Source organism: Pinus tabuliformis, chromosome 1_2 (genome assembly GCF_031772625.1).
Source record: "Pinus tabuliformis cultivar Carrire ecotype Pingquan chromosome 1_2, CPIR1, whole genome shotgun sequence".
NCBI classification, from domain to species: Eukaryota; Viridiplantae; Streptophyta; class Pinopsida; order Pinales; family Pinaceae; genus Pinus; species Pinus tabuliformis.
In genome coordinates this window covers 680,427,921-680,453,707 of record NC_142298.1, presented here as the reverse complement: position 1 = coordinate 680,453,707, position 25,787 = coordinate 680,427,921, and positions in this window count along the sequence as shown.

The window sequence follows — 25,787 nt, the reverse complement described above, 5'->3', positions numbered from 1 at the left end:
TGAACATGGTGTTTCAGTGGGGAGGAAAACAACAAAAAGCCTTCGACACCTTGAAAGAAAAAATTAGTACAACACCCGTACTAGCACTGCTAGATCTACAAAGACCCTTTGAGATCCAAACTGATGCCAGTGACTATGCCATGGGAGCAGTGTTGACACAGCACGGTAAACCCATATGTTATCATTCTGAGACTTTTAATCCTGCAGTAGTTAACTATCCTACCTATGATAAGGAATTGTATGCATTAGTCCAAAGTGTGAAAAAGTGGAAACATTACTTAATGGGATAAGAAAAAGTAATACATACTGATCATTAGCCACTTCAATATTTACACTCCCAAACTAAGCTGCAACAATCAAGACATTACAGATGGATGGGTTTTCTACAACAGTTTCATTTAGTCATCAGATATAAAAAGGGCATACATAACAAGGTTGCAGACATGTTATCTAGACCCATTATAAACGCATCTACCATACTTAAGCATAATTCTATGCTACATGAAAGCTACATAGCACAGTATGCTCAGGATATGGACTTTAAAGATGTATATGCAACTTTGAGTCAAGGCAAAAGAGTAGAAGAATTGGACTATCATGTGAAGGACCGAATCTTATACCATTGTGGGAAACTCTGCATTCCACAAACTAAGAGAGCAAAGATAATTAGGGAAGCACACACATCTCTGATATCAGGTCACTTTGGGGTAAGTAAAAGAGTTGCACAACTACAAAGGTTTTGTTATTGGCCAAGAATGAGTGAGACAGTTTCTAGATATGTAAAGGGGTGTGCTATGTGTGCTAAAAGCAAGCCCAGTAACAGAAAACTAGGCTTATACACTCCATTACCAGTTCCTTCTCACCCTTGGGAAAGCATTTCCATGGATTTTGTTGGAGGGATGCCTAAATCTAGGAAAGGTCATGATTATCTATATGTTGTTGTGGATAGGTTCAACGAAATGTGTATTTTGATACCCCATAGTAAACAGATTACAACTGAACAAACTGCAAAATTATTCTTTGAACATGTATGGGTTCATTTTGGATTACCCACTTCTATTATATCTGATCAAGACACTTGATTTGTGGGGAATTTTTGGTCCAGTCTGTGGGAACTAATGGACACCAAATTAAAGAAAAGCACAACTTTTCATCCACAAATAGATGGCTAGACAGAAGTAGTTAATAGGACAGTGATCCAGTTACTGAGAGGATATTGCAGAAAACACCCTAAGCTTTGGGATGAACACTTGTGTTATGTGTAGCATGCTTACAATAGAGCCAAACACTCTTCTACCTAGAGATCTCCTTTTGAGACCTGCTTTGGTTTCATACCAAGGTCTCCCTTGGATTTCGTCTTTGGTAAAGATACCATGGTTGATGGACACAGTGATGTGGACAAAGCAGCTAGGTTCATTGAACAGATCTAGGAGATCCACCAGGCAGTACAGGAACAACTGGAAAAGAGCCAGGCCAAGTACAAGGCTAGGCATGATAAGCATCAGATGGAGCATAGTTTTCAAGTTGGAGACCAAGTCTGGCTGTATATCAGTAAGGATAGGATGCAAGGTGAAGGTAAGAAGCTAAAACCTATCAGGTATGGACCCTTCAGGATACTTGAGAAGATTGGTGAAAATGCTTTTCGCCTTGATCTGCCAGCTTACATGCACATCTACTCAGTCGTGAACGCAGATTGCTTGAGGTTGTTTGAGCCTTCAATGATTGAGGACCCTGAAGAGTAGAGTCAATTTCCTTCTATTGATGACCTACTACCTGAATATCTTAATGAGCTGTAGGAAGATACAGTGCTGGACAGGAAGGTAAGGACGACGCGCAGTGGACAAGTGGAATATCTTAGAATTGGGCTTAAAGGTTCGAAGCCGAGCAGTGCGAAGTGGATTGAGATTGGACAAGTGAGACAACAGTTTCCTCACTTAGTCGATGCTTGAAGAAAAACCAACTTTCAGTGGTCCAAAATATTTTCAGTTGGGAGTCCGTGATCTGAATCGGATCCATAAATGACTGTCATAGAACCGTGACTAAATCAAGTCGAACAAATCATTGAAGAATCCAACACAACAATCGAAAACACCCTGAACCAGTGGCCATGGCAGCCGGCATGGAATGACGAGGACCTCAGTCAAAGCGCGCTGACCGAGGCCCATGGAGACTGCACAGGAGGTCAAAATAGCCCCTGGGAGCCCCGGATTGGGAAAAGGAGATGATTTTCACTAACGCGCATCGCTGGTCAAACAGGGCTGAAATGGTAGGGCTTAAGCACTCAGTCACATTGGGAGCTAGAGGACCGTGGGCAGAAAAAGGTAAAGCGCCATCGTACAAAGGTGGGACCCACACCCTGGAAACTGGCGGTTTGATTGGGGCGCCCTTGAACGGTAAGCGGTTTTGGAGAAAACGGAGTGAGCACCCTCAACGATTGATGCGTGGCAGCGGAGGTGAGATAAAAACTGCCGCGATCGCGCGTTATCGGTCGAGCAAGTCAACTGTGCTCAGCGTGCTAATGACGTTGGATCTGGAGGAGCCCAGATCGGATGTCTGAGATTGCGTCCGATAGACAGAGCGGAATTGACAGGGAATTAAACCGCGATTTAAGAGGATTTGAGATCCGTTGACCGCCATGGTGGAGAAAGAAACGTATCGACGAGTGGGCCGGCGTAGTTCCGATGGAGACAAGTGGCTACTTCCTGAGCGTTTATGCTGACGCCAAACAGGGAATTCCAAGCACACAGGCGGCAGGCGAATTGACGCAGGAAAGAGAGGAAACCAACAGGCACGGAGGTCGAATGGCTAAAGCCATGAACAGAGACAATGAACAGGGGATCAGAAGAGAGATTCAGAATGAAGAGTCCAAGTGACCAAGAGAGACAGTGAACAATGAACCCTGAGAGGAGGACTGAGCACAGAGAGCAGTAAAGCCAAGCAGAGGAGACAGAGGGCCGAGCTGACCACAGGCAACATCGAGCACCAGAGAGCTTGAGGAATCAAGCCTTCCCATAGAGGAATCTGTCTGGATTGAGCATCACAATTGGCTCTTTCCACTGTAGACCAAGGGTCACAGAGCTAGTAGGAAGAACAAGAGTCTGTGTACTCCAAGTGGCTTGGGGAATCCAAGAACCACCCTGCCAAGCAAAATCTGCTTCAGGAGAACTCATATTGAGTCCCTATATTTTAATTTCTCTGCTCAAAGACATAATAAAATAAGGCCACCATTGAAGCTGGAGCAGAGATGTAGCCCTGGAGAATAGGGTGAACTCCTTATTAAAAATAGTTTGTGTCTTTGTGTTGCTTACTGTATTTCTCTGCTGTCTTTCCATTTATTTTCTGTGTATTGGCAATTGGATCGATCCGTTGTTTCAATAACACGGAACAAAAACCAACACACGGGTCTATAATACCTTTTGTTTAATAAATCTTCACTGAGGTCACTCATAGGGTGATTATCAGATCATCTAGATTCTCAATAACTTTGATATGATCTGCTTCTGCTCGACATAAATCTAGCCTCATGCTTTGCCTAAAGAAGTTATTTTCATTGCTTTCTGATTAAAAAAAAAATCAATCTTTCAATTACTATCTTGTCTCTACCTTAGACCTACACGTGCCTCAGACCTTATTCTCCACCTCATACCTTTGCATATCTGCTTCAGACATTTTCATATCTCTATGCATCAGACCTTCACATATCTCTCTACCTTAGACCTTCGTATATATGCTTCAGAACTTTGCATATCTCTCTACCTTAGACCTTCGCATGTCTACCTCAGAACTTCGCATATCTTTCTACCTCAGACCTTCATTCTCTTTTTCTGACCTATGAAATATTCCTTCACTGCCTCATATAGGCCAAACTTGCTTTTCTTAGACAAATTCATATTTATTTCTTAGAAGGAGGTCGAATGGCACATATTTATAGGCTTTTGTTGGGCCGAATGGGCGCCTCTTAGGTTGGGGATGAATTGACTAGGAGGAAGGCTCACTTGGCTTCTTGGAGCCAAAAATTCAAATAATAAAATTCAATTTTTTCTTTTATTAAAAACCAACATGAAGAACATTTCAAGTATTGTTTTATTTTGTTAATAGCATGAATAAAGTGCTTTATAAAGACATCAACGACTAAAATAATAATTATGAAGAGAAACCATAACTAGAAAATTCAACACTCCCTCTTAGCTAGGGAGGTATTCATAATGACTATCCATATGTTCTCATGTTGAAAAATTTCTCTAAGAAAAGGTTATAGCAAATCCAAGTAGCATAATTGGGTCAATAATTATGACATGTGGTACATCAATAACGTAAACAATTTACTATAATTTGGTTTAGCATTTCATACCTATGGTATATCCTCACCATAATTTGGGCCAGTGCTTCAAACACATGATAAATCAACTAATCCCATCATTCAGGTTAGTAATTCAGACCTATGGTGTATGCTCACCATAATTTGGGTCAATACTTCAAACACATGGGATATCATTTAGCATACAAATAGCCACCATAATTTGTGTCAATACCTAACACATGGCATCCCGACTAGACTTGATTCACCATCATTCAAGTCTAACACATGGTGAATTTCCAAAGGCCAAACTCGAGCTGCACAATACATGGCCTAATGCTAAATGAACACGATGCTCTAGGACCATTCTTCCTAGTTCAGGTCATACATGGCACAGGAAGACTGTCAGTCCTCTGTCAGACCATTCTCCCTAATTCGAGCCAATGTATTTGACACAAGGATAATCTCCCTAATTCAGATCACAATACTTGAGACAAGGAGAACGTCAGTCCATGATGCTATCTCATCAACACTCCCTCTCAATGAGATAGGAATCCTCAACAAGTACACGCTTGTCTCTGAAGTATACAAACTTCTCTCGAGACAAAGTCTTTGTTATAATATCAACAATATACTCATCAGTGGAGACATATTGGAGCTCCACTGCTCCCTTCAAAAACATGTCAGGATAAAGTGGTACTTGATATCGATGCGCTTCGACTTGTCATGGGTGTTGAAAAATAGAGTGCAATGGATACAAGCACTATTTATAAACTATGGTAATTGTATGTGAATATATCTTATAGTTATTGTAACTTAGTAAAGCAACCACACTTCATAAACTCAACCAATAACCATGAAAGGAAAGTAGAGATCACAATGTTGAAAACTAAGGATATGTGAGATCAAGTCTGTTAGAGAGAGATATGTGAGTGATAAGTAAATGTGTAAAATGTAAAGTTTCAAGTGTATTCTATATTCAAGATACCCAACAAACATGTCTCTTTGTAAATTAGATCATATTTATTTGTAAAATAAATTCTAGTAAGTCTGCAGATTTACATTTTTACTCATACTTGTTAAATTGTGGAAGAATAAGTATATTTATTTATATCTTGTTCCCTATCCCATATTTTATGCAAATACTTGCTTAAATTATGGTGGGTAGTAAATTATGCTAAATATGTTATTTACGTGAGTATGAGTTATTTCAAGGATCTTAATTTTAGGTGGTTTTATTTATTTCCTTTCTTTTAATTTCCTTTCTTCTAATTTAAAATTTAAATTTCTTTCATGTTTTTACATAGTATTATAAATACATCAAGTATTATAAATACCAACCATAGCTACATTCTTCAACACTCACTCTTAGCTAGGTAGGTATTTATAATGACTATCCAGATGTGTTTTCCATATACATGACCTTTCTAAAAACAAATGTAAATATCATCGATAACATCTTTATCTAGGTCAGTACCCTTGAAATACATCAACATCGTCATTGTTATGTAGCACAACCTAGGCTAGCTCTCCTAACCAATGGGACTTAGTCAACTGGTCACCATGATCTGGTGGGCACCTCACCTCATGGTACTTTGACTAGTTCAGGGTTGCCATTCCCCATGGTCAAACCTTAGGGAAACCCATTTCCCAAATCCAAAGGCCTCTATCGAGGAAATGATGTTGAAGAGGCAACAATTGCATGAGTTCCCAAACCTTAGATACCATTCCTTTCAAGAATGTCCATCCCTCCTGCTATCTCACCAATAGTTTGGGTCATGCTCTTTTTGTCACTAACAGTTCGAGCCATACCCCCGTTGTCCACTCAACAACAGTCTAGGCCAAGTTCCTGTTGTTACCAATTGTTACCAACAATCTAAGCCATGCCCCTTTTGATGTCACATCAATGCTCCCTCTCATTGATAGAGGAGTTTTACACTAGGCCAAACTTGTCTCTAAAGTATACAAACTTTGCTTGAGACAAAGGATTTGTGTTGAATGTCATCTATTTGCTCGTAAGTGGAAATGTAAAAAATATTTCCCGCTCCCTTTTGCACCATGTCACAAATGCAGTGGTACTTGACACCATTTTTCTTTGACTTTTCATGCAACTTTTACTATTACAAAATATCACGATTGATTCTAGTACCTACTCAAATATTTCAAAAAGCAATTTCTAAAGCCAAATTGCTTCACAACAAACTGTACATGTTGCAATATATTCAATTTTAGTAGTAATAATTGCCATAGAATATTATTTCCTGCTCACCCAAGAAACCATTTTTGATCCCAATTAAAAACATCTGCCAAATGTACTCTTTCCGTTGATAACACTTTCAACTCAATTAGAGTTAGAGTATTCCAACAATCTAATCTCATTTCCTGCCACATACTTAAAACAATAATTAGTAGCACCACAAGTATCTAGTGATCATACTTTGGCTTCATCTGATTTAATGTATTCATTGCAAATCAAATATCCAGACCAAGTTCATTAACGAAGCAATTAGTTTCCTATCATCATTAACCTTTTTCAAAGAATATTTCATCAGGCTACATCAATTCAAGATCACATTCAATGGCCAACTCCCTCTTAATCTGAGACATATTCTACTATGATCATTTTGAGCTCCCTTTGAAGCTAACATAAGTTTTTATACATGCCCTTCTTTGGTACAACATATCATAGTTGCTCCACATGAGCCTTTAAGTGTCTTTTTAAATTATTAGACTCCTTCAAAGTCTTGAAAATTGGAGCAAAAACATGACCTCCCTCTTACTTGAAGAATCTTCTATTGTTTCATCTCTAGTCACAAACACGCATATTTCAAATTTACTTATCCTCCTTCTCCCTCTTAAGCTTTGGTTTTGAAATCTCAATTTTGGGATAAATCCTTTTGTCAAAAGCTTTGATTTTCTCTTCCACTTCTTCTCCCTCTGTTGCTAGAGCCATTGGAAACTTTAAATGTTAATTTTACTAGGGAACAACTAGAATAATTTTCTCTCGCAATTTAACAACTTCAAATAACCATTATTAGCATTAGGTTTCATGTAGCATTTTTCATCATAAATAAAATCCATTCATAAGCATGATAGAGTAGAATATTTTCACAATAGAAACACCATGAAACCATGAGACAAGAGACACAAAATTTAGGCTTGAGGCTATGGAAATACCCACAAGGGGAAAACCCATAAAATTTTTCCTTATGTGAGAGAGAGAGTTCAAGATATATCAGTACTTTTGAGACATCATCAAGATAATAACCAAAACCAATACCCAAGAATGAGATGAACAATTCATCCCCATTCTTCCTCATCCTTTTCACTGGAGCAGAGCTCATAAGAAGATAGATTGATATGTCCAAATAAAGAAGGAAGCCTCTCTTTATATAGAATTTTGAGGGGGTCGAATGGGTGCCTCTTATGGCCCAGCCTGCATATTTTTACTTGTGGATTCAACAACTTATGTGATATGCTAAAACACAAGACATGAATCTACTCTACTCTTCAGTAGAAACCAAAATTGATCGATGAAAACAATAAGCAGAAAAGAAAGAATATCAATCACACATAACACAATATTTCTCTGGGAAAGCAACTGCTAAAAAACTTGACTATCTATATTGCATTAACTAGAAGATATGAGAATAAAATACGATGCTTGTTCAAACTGAACAATTCCTGCACTAGTACAATCCAACTCTCTACCTCATTAGCCAGATCAAGCAAACACTTAGCCAATTCTGATGCCTACCAAGCCCCTACTTCCTTGTGTAATTCTTGAGATAATTAGCCAATATTTAATTTGGAAATCCACTCTCAATAACTGCGCAATCCAAACATAGGTCCTCAACTAATTTCATGCACCATCTGTACAACTCTGAAAATTATATAACGAATAGTACGTTGTCCCTAAACTCTAATATCAACTAGGTCTTCATCTGAATTGACATGCATGAATTATTTGTGAGTGAATATTCAATTAACTGGTGTGGTATCAGTCATGCGCTGGTGCACTACTCCATTACTAGACCTCTACTAGTTACTCCAACAATTAGAACTAGTTTAACTGACGATAACTCAGTTAAATTGAGTTATCTAATTACAACTCCAAAGAACTTAACATGGGCCCCTAAAATTTAGAGATCACTCTACATGACTCTAGATAGACTTCCAACTCAAATTTCCTAAGTCAATTTAACTTAATTAACTATTACAAGTTGCTATGAGAATAGAATTTCGATTTAATTCAAGGACAAATTAAATTGGAATTTCTTGTTGCTATTTTTAACATTGCATCTCAACAATAAAGGGATTATCAGCTACCCCGATCCCGTCTCTGTGAAACTCGAATTTTCATCTTGAAAATGACTTTGCCAAAATATTTGCATCCTTCTCCTCTGTGGGAATGTACTCCAACAACATAATCCTCCTCTGCACACAATCTCGAAGATGATGACATGAGATATCAATATGCTTGGACTGATCATGAAAAACTAGATTTTCAGAGAGTTTGATAAAACTATGATTGTCACAATAAATCACAGTTTGATGCATTTGTTGACCAAACAACCCAACCAGAATCTTCCTCATCCAGATAGCCTCACAAGTTGCTTGACTAGCAGCCATGTACTCTGCCTTTGCTGAACTGAGGGCAAATTATCTTTGTTTTGTGCTATGTTAGGGTCCTATAATAATAGGATTCATAATTTTCAATTGACTATGGTCAATATTGTAATATTGTACATACCTTTGCGTTCTACAAATGTATTCCCAAATTAAAAAATGTAAAGAGGGTATGTCCTAAAAGAACAATCAAAGGACAAAGAGAAACAAATATAAAAAAAGTCAAAAATATGAACCCCACAAAAAGAGATAAAAATAGATCATGAAATTGTGCAAATTCAAATGCCACTACTATTTTACTTTCTATGATATGTGTAGCTTGTTTAAAATACCATAATCCATGATAAGTCAAACAACTTAATCTTGACTTTTCATGCTTTAAATTTAATGTTGATAGATAGAGAATAAAGATCTAGCCAAACAGTTTAATCTTGGTAGATCAATAGTTAAAATAGAGAATGATAAGGAGCTCAATAGTTTAACCTGAGCTCTTGGATGAAATAAGGTTTGAATTAGTTAGTTTCCTGTTTCAAAGAAAAATGAATAAGGGTTTGCAAGCTCAAATGCACCCATATAAATAAGGAATAAAATGTTAAAATAACAGATGGGTAGGTACAAGCAATTTTTACAATCATGGATAAACATCATTTGGCATAATACTAATTTCCTTCCCCACAATGTGCTCCAGTACTAAAATCCTTCAGTCATAAAGGCTCAGAGCATTTCTCTGACTCTTGGTGAGACTAGACCCTCAACTTAATGACTCATGGACATCAAGTATTGGATTCCACCTTATTGAAACCCTTCTAATTCACGAAAACACCCTTTTCCCTTTACATCACTCAATTTACCCTACAAAATCCCCTTTTCCTATGTTTAAAACATATTTTACCTAGGAAAGGTAAAACCCCCTTAACTAATTCCCCTCTCATTCAAAATACTCAAAAACCCACAAAAAATGCTTTTATCCTAAGTATAAGTGTTAAATGTTGATATTGGGCCACCATAGTGAAGAAATTCAAGCCAAACATCATATTTTACATTATGCTTACTATATTTTACATTCCGCACATTCATTTCATATTAACGTACTAACCTAATGTATTAGCTCCTCGATATACCTTTTTCCCGTATTAAATAACTCCTTCATATATAATATCCAAACCCCGATTTAATTATAAACTATAGTTTCATCCCCCGCATTGTTTAAATTAACTCCCCGCTTCATATTTCCCTGACATAAACCTATTAACCCACCAACCCTTGGTGCCGTTAAAGAAAACCCTGTAAATATTCACCCTGATTTCCCTCCGTGCAGCTTCATTGCGTGACAGCCGTTAGACCTCTCACCTCCAGATCTGACGACGCACATCCATATCACGCTCATTCCCTCTCCGACCTTTATCAACCTAAGAGCACGCGAGGTTCGCAGTTTTGCTCGGGCCTGATTTTTCTACATGTCAGCCTCCGACATAGATCATGTTCCCTCAGGGAAATACCGCCCACTTGCCAAAAGCATTGTGATGGCCTCCAAAACCGCCTCCCCGCCCAACGTGAAAACCATCCACTATTCATAAAATACTTTCCCCACCAAAATATAACCGTTGCCCTTTAAAAGGCCGAGAAGCCCCATTTCATCCCTTTTTCACTCGTTCTTTTCTGTAAAACCTCAACAATACGTTTGCGACACCTTGAGCCTCTGCGACCAAAAGTCACTGCAGTCTATCGCCCGAAGAAGCTCTAGACACCCAATTTGAGCATCCAATTCACGTTTGCAGCCACCGTACTCTCTACAATCACCATTCAAACCAATTTAATAGCCAATTCACCAATTTCCAGTTATTTCAAGAAAAAACCAGAATGACCGTCTCATTTGAAAATGTACAGTAAAAGTCAAAAGGTTATAGTGAAAGTAAAAAAAGTACGGTAAAAGGAAAATGATAAATCAACCAGATGAAAGAGTATCAGTAAAAATGTATCAGATTGAAAAATCAAAGTGAATAAAAGTAACCAGCAGGAAGACAAACAACATGGAAGATAGTTACAAAGCATACAGATAAAATAAATTCATGTCAAAGTGAAGATAGATGAAAAAACAGAGCAATCAAGGTAAACAGTAAAAGTAAACATGGAGGTAGTAAGGGTTAAACATAGATGAAAACACTTTCACTAGAAACAATGAATTTTATCCAAAGTAAAGGTAAAAACAATTAAAAGAAAATTAAGGTTAAAAGATGAAATCAGAGCAGGAATGGTACATTTTCCAGAAATTTCCTGTTTAAGTCATAATTTTGCAGAAACTATTGTGGCCAATCCAAGATGCATTTTGAGAAACCGGAGGAGGTTTGTGTTCCTAAAAGGTCAATATACAAAAACCTATCTCACTTTTTACACAAGTATTACAAAAAGGGAGATAAATTCATATCTTCACAACTTATTTTCGGACTGTGCAAAGTCCTGTTTTTGACATATTTTTGCAGAGAATATTGTGAATAGATGGAGCTGAATTTTGGGAAAATGAAAGAGGTTTATCTCAATAACGTACTTATATACAATAACCTCTTTCACCTTTTACATACCTATCTCGGATTAAGATATAAAAAAGGTATCACTGGACCCTAATTTTGCAGAATTTCTGGGGCAGAATGCACAAAGGAAGGATGTACTTAGTGACTTGGAAGCCTCATCATCAATTAAGAGTTGCTATCAAATTCGAATTTCTATTCTTTGTCACCATAAATCCATAAAAATAGTGCCAAATAGATTCATTAATTTTGAGTGTCCTTTATTTAAGTTCTATTAATGTAAAACAGTTTGAGATATTTGTAAAACCAATCTTGATATTTTTTCAAGATATTTTAGTTTAGAATTTGTATAAATACTTCTTCATTTGAAGTATTTTAGGTGTGGATTATTTTACATTTGTAGAGTTATTTTGATCTTGAACCTAAGGGTGATTGTACCATTTTCAAGTCAACGGTCTGGAGCAAGTAATAAAAGCATTTCGCTACAGGATTCATGAGATGAGCCATTTGCAGTGAAGTACTTTCTTTGTGTGATTATTTTACCTTTCTTATGTGTTTTCATAATCTTAAATGTGTTCTAAAATTTAAATGAATTAACTGGGAATATCACTCAAAATTTGTTTAATTACACTCTGTTTTGCACAGTAATTTATTTACATGTTTTCCTTTGATACCCATATTTGAGAACCCTTAATTTCTCTCCCATCTCGGTTGACTTCTTTAATTCCTTCCAAAGTCCGGTCTAGGGAACCCTTAATTGCTCCTTGGATCCGATTTAATGCCATTAACCGTTTAGCCTATGAGATCTGCAGTAACTCATCTATCTTGCCCTATAGGCACTGTTTTTAGAACTGAATCAAGTCGTGTTTGTCTGACATTTGACTCCATAGCCCAATGGTTAAAGCAAACCTATGTTCATCTAAGTAAAGTGATCCCACCACCCAATTTCAAAACAAAACCCAAGTGCAAGCAATAACTAGCCTAAAATCATCTTAACTAAAACAAAGTTAAATTATAAAGAGAGAGCCCTCTTTGAGCATCAGGAAGGCTAGGTCCTGATCTCCAAAAGTGGTTTGTGGTTACCTTTGACTTTTCTTTCTTCATTAACTTCAAAAGAAATATCAGAGTGATAACATAATTGGCGACCATACTGGGGACGACTAACATTTTCTTCAGAAATATTTTACAGGTTCAGATTTGATCTATGATGGTGGACAATGATTAGACACACAAAGGTTAAAATCATCCACCTGGCGACTCCAAATCAATTTCACAATCAAGACTCCACTAGAGGAATGAACCTGAAAGAACAATATGGGAAGATCAAGTTTCTAACTTGGATTGTTATCCAAGACATCATGTTTTTTCTCATCAAGAAGGTTTTTCAATGTATATTGTATTTTAGAGAAGATCTTAGATTAGTTTTTAATTATTTTCCTTTGAAAATTGTAAATATAAAATCTCCTTACACATTTGAGCAGCATTCTTCTGAATCTTATGATGATCATTTTCCAATCAAGAAATCTCAAATAATCAAGAATGATCTTACAATCCCTATACATATTCCTGTACCTTGGAAAGTTCCTAATAGGTATAAGCCACTCATCTTACCTCCTACACTCCATGTTTTCCCTAACAATTATTACAAGTATCTCCCTAGGTTTGATGGAGAAGATGGTAAAATCACTGCCCAAAAACATATTCAAGGTTTTGATAATTATCTGGACTTATTTGAGATTGATGAAGATGATGTTAGAATCAGACTTTTTGCTCTCTCTTTGCAAAGTAGAGTAAAGAGTTGGTTCAAGAATCTACCTATTGCAAGCATCTCAAATTTCCAACAGTTTGTCAAAATTTTCCTTGATAGATGGATAATCAAAGTCAATCTTTTTGTGATCATAGAAGAATATAATTTGTTAAAAAGACAACCAAATGAGACAATACAACAATTTTCTGATAGATTTAATCAAATCTATTATTCAATGCTATCAAATATAAGACCTCCTCCTGATTCAACTCTCTTGCATTATCCAAAAGCATTTGATCCAGAGATAGAATTTCAGCTAAGAGAAAGAAACCCATCAACATTGGAACAGATGCAGAACATTGTAGTAGATGTAGAAGTTAATCTGCAAATTAGAAGAGAAAAGTTGAAAGAAGGAGCGAAGAACAACAACATTGCAGAGGTAAAACTCAACATTTTGGTAAGAAAAATAGAGGAAATGATACAAAAGATCATCATGAAAGATAAATTTTTTGTTCAAAATCACCATGACACATTTATTTCACAAAAAGAAGAGGTTGATAGCCATGAAAAAATTCCTGCTAATTCCAAATACCATAGATAAGAAGATAGATTTATAGAGCAATATGTGGAGAAGAAATCTGCTGATCTAATGTGTATGTTTGATGACATTACTTCTTTTAATGATTTTCCTAAATATGATCAATATGATGATAATTATGTTCTTCAAATCCAAACTAACTTTACAGAGCAATCAAAAACTAGTTTGGGAAATAAAGAAATTCAGTTTCAACAACTTGAAAACAATGATCATCTTATTCATATCAGCTATGAAAGTGAGGAAGAAAGTGCAGAAAATTTGGAAATAAGTGAAGCTTCTTTGCCTCTTTGTTTTGCTTCATTTCAGTTCATCAGAGAAAACTTTAAAGCAATAAAAAATCAGCAGTCTTTAGGTATTGATATTGACAACAAAGAAGACAATGAAAATCTTAATCAGGATTCTTCAGTTTCACAAGTGCAGTTATCAAATTCTATTGAGACGTCTGATCAGATGACACAGGAAAGTTCTATACCACTATGTTTTGAATCATTTCAGTTTTTAAAGGAAATATGGTATAATATCTCCAAAGAAAAGGATGAACAACATGCAGAAATCCATGAAGTCCCATTAAAACCCATATGTAATAGGTTGCAACAATCCTTCCACGTCTTTTATGATCCAATAGCTGATATGTTAGATGATGAATGTAATCAGAATTTTTCTCCATTAACTAACTATGAGATTCAAAATCAAGATGATAAAGGTTTCACTAGACAGACATTTCAATCAGTAGAAATATCATCACAAAGCTTATCTGAAAATCTGCAGGGTGATAAAGATGAAAATGACATTTCACTTTCATGGCATGGATGCCATCCAGAACAATTATACAATTGCTTAGATCAGTTAAACATTAGTGTATATATCTTGGAATATCCTTTTGTACAATTTCTAGAGTCAAAAAGGAAAGTGTTTCCTTATCTTATCATTTGTTGACAAGGTTATAATTGGTTTTAGAATCTCAGTTTTGATCACAAATAAGCAAATGCAGCAAAATACATCAAATTACATAATGCTTGAATGGTTGCATTGGTTGTTTCATTTTACCTAACCAACAATTGAACAACTGATTAGAGTAAGTAGGTAGGAATTCAGTTTATTTTAGTTTTCAGTTTTCAGCAAGTTATGAAATAATTCATTAGAAGTTGAAACCCGAAGAGAAGGTCCTAAAGATCTTGATGATCTATTAGTTTAATTCGAGAATTGCAGTACCTTCTTTCAATTTCATATCAGATTTCAGTTTGTAGAAAAGGGTGTATTTTCAGTTCAAGAGTTTCAGTCACAAAGATTATACAACAAAGCATATACATGTTTGGGATTGGCCCAATGGATCAGGCTACTAGTCGACGATGTTCTTGACATCTCACAAGGAGATGCCATCCCCATGTGGAGCCACTGTTAGGGTCCTATAATAATAGGATTCATAATTTTGAATTGACTATGGTCAGTATTGTAATATTGTACATACCTTTGCTTTCTGCAAATGTATTCCCAAATTAAAAAATGTAAAGAGGGTATGTCCTAAAAGAACAATCAAAGGACAAAAAGAAACAAAGATAAAAAAAGTGAAAAATATGAACCCCACAAAAAGAGATAAAAATAGATCATGAAAGTGTGCAAATTCAAATGCCACTACTATTTTACTTTTTCTGCAAATAATGATTATGTGTAGCTTGTTTAAAATACCATAATCCATGATAAGTCAAACAGCTTAATCTTGACTTTTCATGCTTTAAATTTAATGTTGATAGATAGAGAATAAAGATCTAGCCAAACAGTTTAATCTTGGCAGATCAATAGTTAAAATAGAGAATGATAGGGAGCTCAACAGTTTAACCTGAGCTCTTGGATGAAATAAGGTTTGAATTAGTTAGTTTCCTGTTTCAAAGAAAAATGAATAAGGGTTTGCAAGTTCAAATGCACCCATATAAATAAGGAATAAAATGTTAAAATAACAGATGGGTAGGTATAAACAATTTTTACAATCATGGATAAACATCATTTGGCATATTACTAATTTCCCTCCCCACAATGTGCTCCAGTACTAAAATCCTTCAGTCATAAAGGCTCAGAGAATTTCTTTGACTTTTGGTGGGACTGGACCCTCAACTTAATGACTCATGGACATCAAGTATTGGATTCCACCTTATTGAAACCCTTCTCATTCATGAAAACACCCTTTTCCCTTTACATCACTCATTTTACCCTACAAAATCCCCTTTTCCTAAGTTTAAAACACATTTTACCTAGGAAAGGTAAAACCCCCTTAACTAATTCCCCTCTCATTCAAAATACTCAAAAACCCACAAAAAATGCTTTTATCCTAAGTATAAGTGTTAAATGTTGATATTGGGCCACCACAGTGAAGAAATTCAAACCAAACATCATATTTTACATTATGCTTACTATATTTTACATTTTGCACATTCATTTCATATTAACGTACTAACCTAATGTATTAGCTCCCCGATATACCTTTTTCCCGTATTAAATAACTCCTTCATATATAATATCCAAACCCCGATTTAATTATAAACTATAGTTTCATCCCCCGCATTGTTTAAATTAACTCCCCGCTTCATATTTCCCCGACATAAACCTATTAACCCCACAAATATTCACCTTGATTTCCCTCCATGCAGCTTCATTGTGAGACAGCCGTTAGATCTCTCATCCCCAGATCTGACGATGCGCATCCATATTGTGCTAACTCCCTCTTCGACCTTATTAGCCCGAGAGCATGGGAGATTCACGGTTTTGCTCGGGCCCGATTTTGCTACGTGTCAGCCTCCGGCATAGATCACGTTCCCTTGGGGGAATACCGCCCGCTTGCCAAAAGCGGTGCAATGGCCTCCAAAATTGCCTCCCTACCCAATGCGAAAACCATCCACTGTTCATAAACTACTTTCCCCACCAAAATATAACCGTTGTCCTTTAAAAGGCCGAGAATCCCCATTTCATCCTTTTTCGCTTGTTTTTTCTGTAAAACCTCATTAATACGTTTGCGACACCCTGAGCCTCTGCGACCAAAATTCACTGCCTTCTATTGTCCGAAGAAGCTCTGGACACCCAATTTGAGCATCCAATTCACGTCTGCAACCACTGTACCCTCTGCAATCACCATTCAAACCAATTTGCAAGACAATTCACCAATTTCCAGGTATTTTGAGAAAAAACTAGAACGGCCCTCTCATTTGAAAATGTACAATAAAAATCAAATGTTTAAGGCAAGTATAGCTACTCTACTTTAGAGTCGATCCAGCTTTCGCTTCTCCCTCGGGGTCTCAATCAAATATGGTATGTGGTCCTAAAAAAATTATCATTGCCTCTCTTGCCTCGCTGAAATAAAGGGTTTCACTACCTCTGAAGAGGCCTCCCCAAGAGATTCGTCAGATGAGGGCGGTTCGGTTGCCTCAATCACAAGGAGAGCTATTCCTGCATTGGTTAAAAAAGGTAGGTTTTCTAGCCTCGATGCCCATGCTTCAACCATGTCTTGGTAGTACCTCCACCCGAATGATCTACCTACCTTACCTGATAGACAATGAAAGACAAAAAAGCACAGTAAAAGGAAAAGATAAATCAACCAGATGAAAGAGTATAAGTAAAAGTGTATCAGATTGAAAAATCAAAGTGAATAAAAGCAGCCAGCGAGAAGACAAACAACATGGAAGACAGTTACAAAGCATACAGATAAAATAAATTCATGTCAAAGTGAAGATAGATGAAAAAACAGAGCAATCAAGGTAAACAATAAAAGTAAACATGGAGGCAGTAAGGGTTAAACAGAGATGAAAACACTTTCACCAACAACAATGAAGTTTATCCAAAGTAAAGGTAAAAACAGTTAAAAGAAAATTAAGGTTAAAAGATGAAATCAGAGCAGGAATGGTACATTTTCCAGAAATTTCCTGTTTAAGTCATAATTTTTCAAAAACTATTGTGGCCAATACAAGATGCATTTTTAGAAATTGGAGGAGGTTTGTGTTCCTAAAAGGCAAATCTACAAAAACCTATCTCACTTTTTACATAGGTATTACAAAAAGGGAGATAAATGCATATCTTCACAACCTATTTTTTGGACTGTGCAAAGTCCTATTTTTGACATCTTTTTGAAGAGAATATTGTGAACATCTGGAGCTGAATTTTGGGAAAATGAAAGAGTTTTATCTCAATAACATACTTATCTACAATAACTGCTTTCACTTTTTACATATCTATCTTGGATTGAGATATACAAAGGTATCACTGGACCCTAATTTTGCAAAATTTCTGGGGCAGAATGCACAAAGGAAGGAGGTAGTTAGTGACTTGGAAGCCTCATCATCAATTAAGAGTTGCTATCAAATTCAAATTTCTCTTCTTTGTCACCATCAATCCATAAATATAGTGCCAAATAGATTCATTAGTTTTGAGTGTCATTTATTTAAGTTCTATTAATGTAAAACAGTTTGAGATATTTGTAAAACCAATCTTGATATTTTTTCAAGATATTTCAGTTTAGAATTTGAATAAATACTTCTTCATTTGAAGTATTTTAGGTGCATATTATTTTACATTTGTAGATTTATTGTGATCTTGAACCTAAGGGTGATTGTACCATTTTTAAGTCAACAGACTGGAGCAAGTAATAAAAGCATTTCACTACATGATTCATGAGATGAGCCATTTGCAGTGAAGTATTTTCTTTGTGTGATTGTTTTACCTTTCTTATGTGTTTTCATAATCTTAAATGTGTTTTAAAATCTAAATGAATTTACTGGAAATATCACTCAGAATTTGTTTAGTTACACTCTGTTTTTCACAGTAATTTATTTACATGTTTTCCTCTGATACCCAGATTTGAGAACCCTTAATTGCTCTCCCATCCCGATTGAATTCTTTAATTCCTTCCAAAGTCCGATCTAGGGAACCTTTAATTTCTCCTTGGATTTGATTTAAAGCCATTCACCATTTAGCCTCTGAGATCTGTGGTAACTCATCTATCTTGCCCTGTAGACACCGTTTTTAGAATTGAATCCAGTCTTGTTTGTCTGACATTCGACTCCATAGCCCAATGGTTAAAGCAAACCTCTGTTCATCTAAGTAAAGTGATCCCACCACCCAATTTCAAAACAAAACCCAAGTGCAAGCAATAACTAGCCTAAAATCATATTAACTAAAACAAAGTTAAATTATAAAGAGAGAGCCCTCTCTGAGCATTAGGAAGGCTAGGTCCTGATCTCAAGAAGTGGTTTGTGGTTACCTTTGAATTTTGTTTCTTCATTAACTTCAAAAGAAATATTAGAGTGATAACACACTGTACCAAGAAACAACTGATGACCCAATAATGAAGATCCCTCCTGGTGTGCTCTTCCTATCATATGGACTCCCTGCCCAATTTTCATTAGTGAAGCCTTGAAGCTTCACTCCCTCTATTCGTCTACACGATAAACCATATTGAGTAGTGCCTCTGAGGTATCTCAACACATGCTTGGTTTCCTTCCGGTACATATTTGTCGGCTTAACCATCGCTTGACTAGTTGGTTAACTCCATAGCACATGTCCGATTGTTTGTTCGCCAAATACATGAGTGAACCCACAAGCTGCTTGTAAATAATAGTTTCCACCACTTCACTTGAAGTAGCATCCTCCTTCCTCCAATTTCCTGCTACAGGATTCTCCATGGGTTTACTGCTCTCCATGTGGAATCTTTTTTATATCTCCTTGGCATACCTTCCCTGAGAGACAAAAAGTTCCTCATCACCTTGCCATACTTCCATGCCCAGAAAGTAGTGCATGAGCCCCAAGTCCTTCATTTCGAACTCTCTTGCAATATCCTCTTTGCAAGACTTGATCAACTTATCATCACATTTTAGAATCAAATCGTCGACATATAAAACAATAATCAACAATTTACCTTCAACCAAAATATGGTAAAGGTTCGCATTTGCTTCAGTTTTGGTGAAGCCCAACCCGGTGAAGTAGCTATTGATCCTGGTGTACCAAGCATGGGGTGCTTGCTTCAACCCATACAACGCTTGCTTGAGTCGACACACATGTGACTCTCGGTCGAAGGTCTCAAAACCTTTAGGCTGCTCAATATACACCTCTTCCTCAATCATTCCATTAAGTAACAATGTCTTTACATCCATATGATGTATCTTCCATCCCATTTGTGCTGACAGTGCCAAAATGATCTGATTTATGAGTACCTTGCAACAGGAGCAAAGGTCTCATCGTAATTAATCCCCTCTACCTGAGAAAATCCTCAGGCCAAAAACCTGGCCTTATGTTTCTCCACACTACCATCTGCTTCTTGCTTTACCTTGTAAATCCATCAGGAACTCACCACTAACTTGTCCATCAATCTTGGGACCACATCCAAAACACTATTCCTAACAATGGAATCATACTCCTCAACCATGACATCAAACCAAACTGGTTGCTGCACTGCCTCCTCAAAAGAAGATGGCTTTGTCTCAACACATCTTCTCATAAGAGCCATGTATCTAGTGTACCTCTTTGGTGACCTCCTCTGCCTGCGTTGTGATGTGGGTGCTCCCACATTCTCTCTCACATCATGCAATAACCTATCAGCCTCTCTGGTTCACTTTCTCCCATATTTGGAAGACTCTACATGAGTGGGTGTCTCCACTCCCTGATCCTCTACATGTGGTTGCTCCACATCAATATGAGGTTCCTCCTTAGGAGCTAAAATCTCCTCAAACGCATGTAGTTGAAGATCCATCTCAAGGGAACATCTCATGGCATTCTCTTCATCGAATTTTACATCCCTGTGAATCACTGTCATCCTATTGGTCTATAGGTACACCCGTTAGTTGTGAGGTGTATCAGTGTACCCCACAGATATCCCCAACACTGTTGTTGGGTCAAGCTTCTTCCGTGCATCTTTGGTTACACGAAAATAGACTGATGAACCAAAAATCCTGAAGTGACCCACATCTGGTCTCTTCCTTGAAAAAGTCTCTTTTGGTGTGCTCATCCCAAGAATTTGATGAGGGATTCTACTTTGCAAATAAATTGCTATGTTGCATGCCTCAGCCTACAAGTGTAGTGATAGGCCCTGATCATGCAACATTTCCTGTGATGCCCCTATTATGTTTCTATTCTTCCTTTCAGCCACCCCATTCTGCTGTGGGTTATGAGGTGTTATCAACTCTCGTCGAATTCCTTCTGCTGCATAGAAGTTTTTAAAGTCATTCGAAAACTATCCACTGTTTCATTCCTGAGAGATTTAACCTTCTTTCCAGTATCTTTCTCGACCAATGCTTTAAATTCACAAAAATTTGCAAAAGTATGATCTTTCTTATGCATGAAGAAGATACATCATTTACGAGAAAAATCATCAACAAATATAACATACTACTTGTGCTTGGTCGTGGATTCCGTCAAGAATGGTCCACACACATCTGAATGGAATTGATCAAGGATCTCCTATCCTTGAATAAATTTGTCATGAAAGGAAGCTTTGTTATATTTTCCCAAAGTGCACCCTTTGCAGGTGTAAAATTTCTCTAGTGTACCTTTGGGAAGACTAGTAGAAATTTGCTCCATTATTTTCAAAGCGCCACGATGCCAGTGGCCCAACCGCCTATGCCACAACTCACTGATGTCTTGACTCTACATCTTCTTTGCTTTTGTGCTCTAGTAGCACAATCTTCTACCTCCAACTTGTAGATATTTTTCACTCGAACCCCTATCCTCTTTACCTGTCTCATGTCTATGTGACGAAGGAACACATTTCCCTTACTAAATATCACATCATAGCCTCTATCCTCCAACATGGAAACATATACCAAGTTCTTCTTCAAACTAGGAACATACATAACATCTCGCAAAGTGAGGGGAGAACCTGACTCCCTTTGAAAGGTAACTGTACCAAGCCCAGTAGCACTATACCTCCCATCGTCACCCATCTCGATATGCATCTGGAGATCCTTCTCCTCCAAGTTACTGAAGAGCTCCTTATTACCAATCATGTGCAAAGAAGCTCCAATATCTAGGTACCATACACTACCCATCATCAATGACATCATACATGAAATGAGGGTAAAGTCCAATTCGAATTGTGAGGCAAGAGCCTCACCTCCTGCCCCTCCTCCCAAGGGTTTCTTACCGGCCTTCTTGAGCAGACACTTTGTGGAAAAATGTCCTAGCTCGTGATAATGAAAGCACTTGACTTTCGACATGTCCTTCCTCTTACCTCCATGACAGGAATCCTATTTCGAATGGGATGCCTTCCCCTTCCCTTTCTTTTCCTTACCCACTAAGGCACAATTTTCCTCATCATTAGTCCTTGATGAGGATCCGTCTCTGGTATTCCTTTGAATCTCTTCTTGTACCAAATCTGACCACAACCATTCCCAATTTGGTAGCTTCTCCCTCCCATTGATAGAGTCCTGATAACTGTGCCAACTCTTGGGAAGTCCTAGAAGAGCTAGGCTCACCATATTGTCCTTGGAAACAATAATCCTAACACTTCCAAGCTCATCCCGACAATGGGTGAACTTGGTCAAGTACTTCAGAATAGAGTCACCCTTCTCCATCTTGATATTTTTGAGTTTGTCCTTTAGTGCCAATTTCCTATGGTCACTACTATTTTGAAACAGGTCCATCAATGCCTTCCACATTGAGTATGGAGTATCCTTTCCATGGAGACTCGAGACAATGTGGTATCGAACTCCCTCTAGGATAATCCTTCTCGCTTTTGCCACACACTTTCTCCATTCAACCAGATATTTAGCATTCGATGCTATAGGCTTAGGAATGTCATGATCTATGAATTCCTTGAGGCCATTGTCTTCTAGCATTACCTCCATCATGTCCTTCCAAGCTATGTAATTTGAGCTACCCTCCAAGGAATACTCAAGTCACAACCCGTAGAAAGACATATTGCTGCTCTAAAGTATGAACTTGCAAATTTGGTTTTCTCCTACACACCAAACTCAAAATATCCTCTTCTATATTGTCTTCGGCTTCGATATGATGTAGATATGTATTTGTAGATTCAATATCTTATGTGATATGCTAAAACACAAGACAATAATCTACTCTACTATTGAGCGAAAATCAAAATTGACCAATGAAAACAATAAGGAGAAAAGGAAGAATATCAATCACACATAACAAAATATTTCTCTAGGGAAAGCAACTGCTAAAAACCCTAACAATATATATTGCATTAACCAGAAGATTTGAGAAGAAACTACAATGCTTGTTCAACCTGAACAATTCCTGCACTAGTACAATCTAACTCTCTACCTCACAAACCAACTCAAGTCAACGATTAGCCAATTCTGCTACCTGCTGAGCCCCTACTTCCTTTTCAATTCCTAAGAGAATTAGCCCATATTTAATTGGGAAATCCACTATCCATAACTTCACAATCCAAACATAAGACCTCAACTAATTGCATGCACCATCCGTACAACTCGGAAAATTATACAACTAATAGTACATTGTCCTTGAACTCTAATCTCAACTAGATCTTCATCTAAACTAACATGCATGAATTATTTGTGAGTGAATCTTTTGTTAACTGGTGTGGTACTAGTGATGCACTGGTGCACTACTCCACTACTAGACCTCTACTAGTTCCTCCAACAGTTAGAACTAGTTTAACTGAATATAACTCACTTAGACTAAGTTATCTAATTACAACGCCAAAGAACTCAACTCGGGCCGATAAAATTTAGGGATCACTCTACATGACTCTAGATAGACTTCGAACTTGAATTTCCTAAGTCAATTAAGTCAATTTAACTTAATTAAATATTACAAGTTGCTATGAGAATAGAATTTTGATTTAATTCTCAATTTAATTCAAGGAAAAATTAAATTGGAATTTCTTGTTGCTATTTTTAACACGACCTAACACAATTTGAGACCGATTTGAAAATTTGGAGGGAAAATAATAAATTCAAGTTTGCATTTTAAATTTTCTGTTTCTCCCTTTAATTTTTATTGATGGAAATGCTTACCATGGCTACAAATTTCAACAATCCCTCTTAGCCAAGGAGGTATCTTCATTATGTCATCACAAGGAAAGTAGATAGCATCTCAACCTGATTTCAACGCTCCCTCTCAGTTAGGGAGGAATTCTTCTGACTACTCCATAGATCTCATCTCGGTTGAAAAATGATGTCTCAATCCAAAACGGATGAAAGGAGAGATCAATTTACCACAACCAAGTCCATGGTAGTCATATTTGAACTTTGTAAATATCACACACACCCTACAAGACTCTAGGTCAAGATCCATGACCTATAGGAGTATCATGGATCTCATCTTAGATGTACATGTCTCAACATAAGGAAATTTGATAGTTTCATCATCATCATCTCATCTCAAAAGAATGATTGAGTATGACAATAGGGGAGATTTATTTACCACAATCAAGTCCATGGAATCATCAATGACCTTGGTAAAGATCACACACACCCTATGTCCACTAACTGACCCTCACCCAACTTGATAATCAATAATCAAGTGGTATAACACTTGCATCCAATACTTAGGGAGATCAATTTACCATAACCAAGTCCATGGTAGTTGCGTTCGACATTAGGTAAAGATCACACACACCTAAGTCTCCTCACCCATTAGCTAGATGGGTGGTAATTGTGAAAATCTTAACCAAGTTTGTTGCTCTTTGGTCAATAATGATCCAAAGGTGACTTGTAGGTAGGATTCATACTAGGGTATGTACTCATCCAAGCCCATGGATTTATGGAGTACCCTCACCCAGAAGCTTTGCTGCTCATACCACTTCACCAAGTCCATGGATAATCATAAAGACAAAGGATAGAAAATGCTCAGTGTTCTCGATCAACACCATCCCCTTTCAGGGAGGGATACATTCTCCTTCATTCCAAGCTTCTCTCTGAAGAATAAGAACTTTGTTGTTGGTAAATGCTTGGTGAGAATTTCAGTAACCTTCTCATCTACTGAAGCCTCATTACTTCAGTTCAATAAGCCATTGTCGAAGCCTCACTTCTCCCCTTGTGCTAGAGCCTCATCAATCCTTCTATGTTGGAGCCTTAATTCTCCATTAGTGGCACCATGTCTGAAATTCTTGTAAATAACTTTTGAAGGTACACTACTTGCAATTCAAACATACAAGTTGCAATATGATTGGCCACTGCTCGAATGAGGGCAATGAAAATTTGTTTCCTTCTCATTTGCGGAGATGTGTTGGAGCCTCACTACTCCTCTCTGTACCATATCTCTGATATAAAAGGCTGATCCCAATTTAATAGAGACAATATATCATGATCATACGTGATGAAATAAATCTGCAAGGAGCTTTTGCAACCATACTACCTCACAACTAGCTATACTAGCTGCAATAAACACAACCTCAGTTATACTGAGAGTGACAGATATCTGCTTCCTGCTCATTCATGAAATCATGTTAGATACCAGGTTAAAGTAGCACCATATTGTGTAAAATTCTTATCTCAATCACATAAGCATAAGAAACTAGCTCAACAATAGAAAATGTAAACTTCAGTATTTTATTAATAGGCAATGACATTTAGTTATTCAGCTTCAACTAGGGCTTCTCACAGAATCAAAAAATCCAAAAAAAAAGGTGGCTTTCCAAAGGAGCTTATTAGCAGTAAAGTGTGCCAAGAGAAAAGATAAACAACCATGGTTGAATCCAACAGATAATAAGTGTTATGTGGAATTTATGATTGCAGACAATAGTATCTTCCCTAGACCTAGTGGACTAGTCTATAAAAAAAAAGAAAAAAAAAGTAAAGAATATAGAGTTTCCCTTAGAGAAATTGAAGAACAGGAAAGAGGCTTACTTGGAACTTTTCACAAGCTTTAATTTCCTCCTGACTTGTAAGCTCCAATCGTAACTCCAAATGCTACAATGAGAACCTACACATACAACCAAAACAAGCCAAGGATCCACAACATCTACGTAGCATAATTCAATTACTCTATTCAATGAATTGGCGAGGCATTGAAATACATGAATGT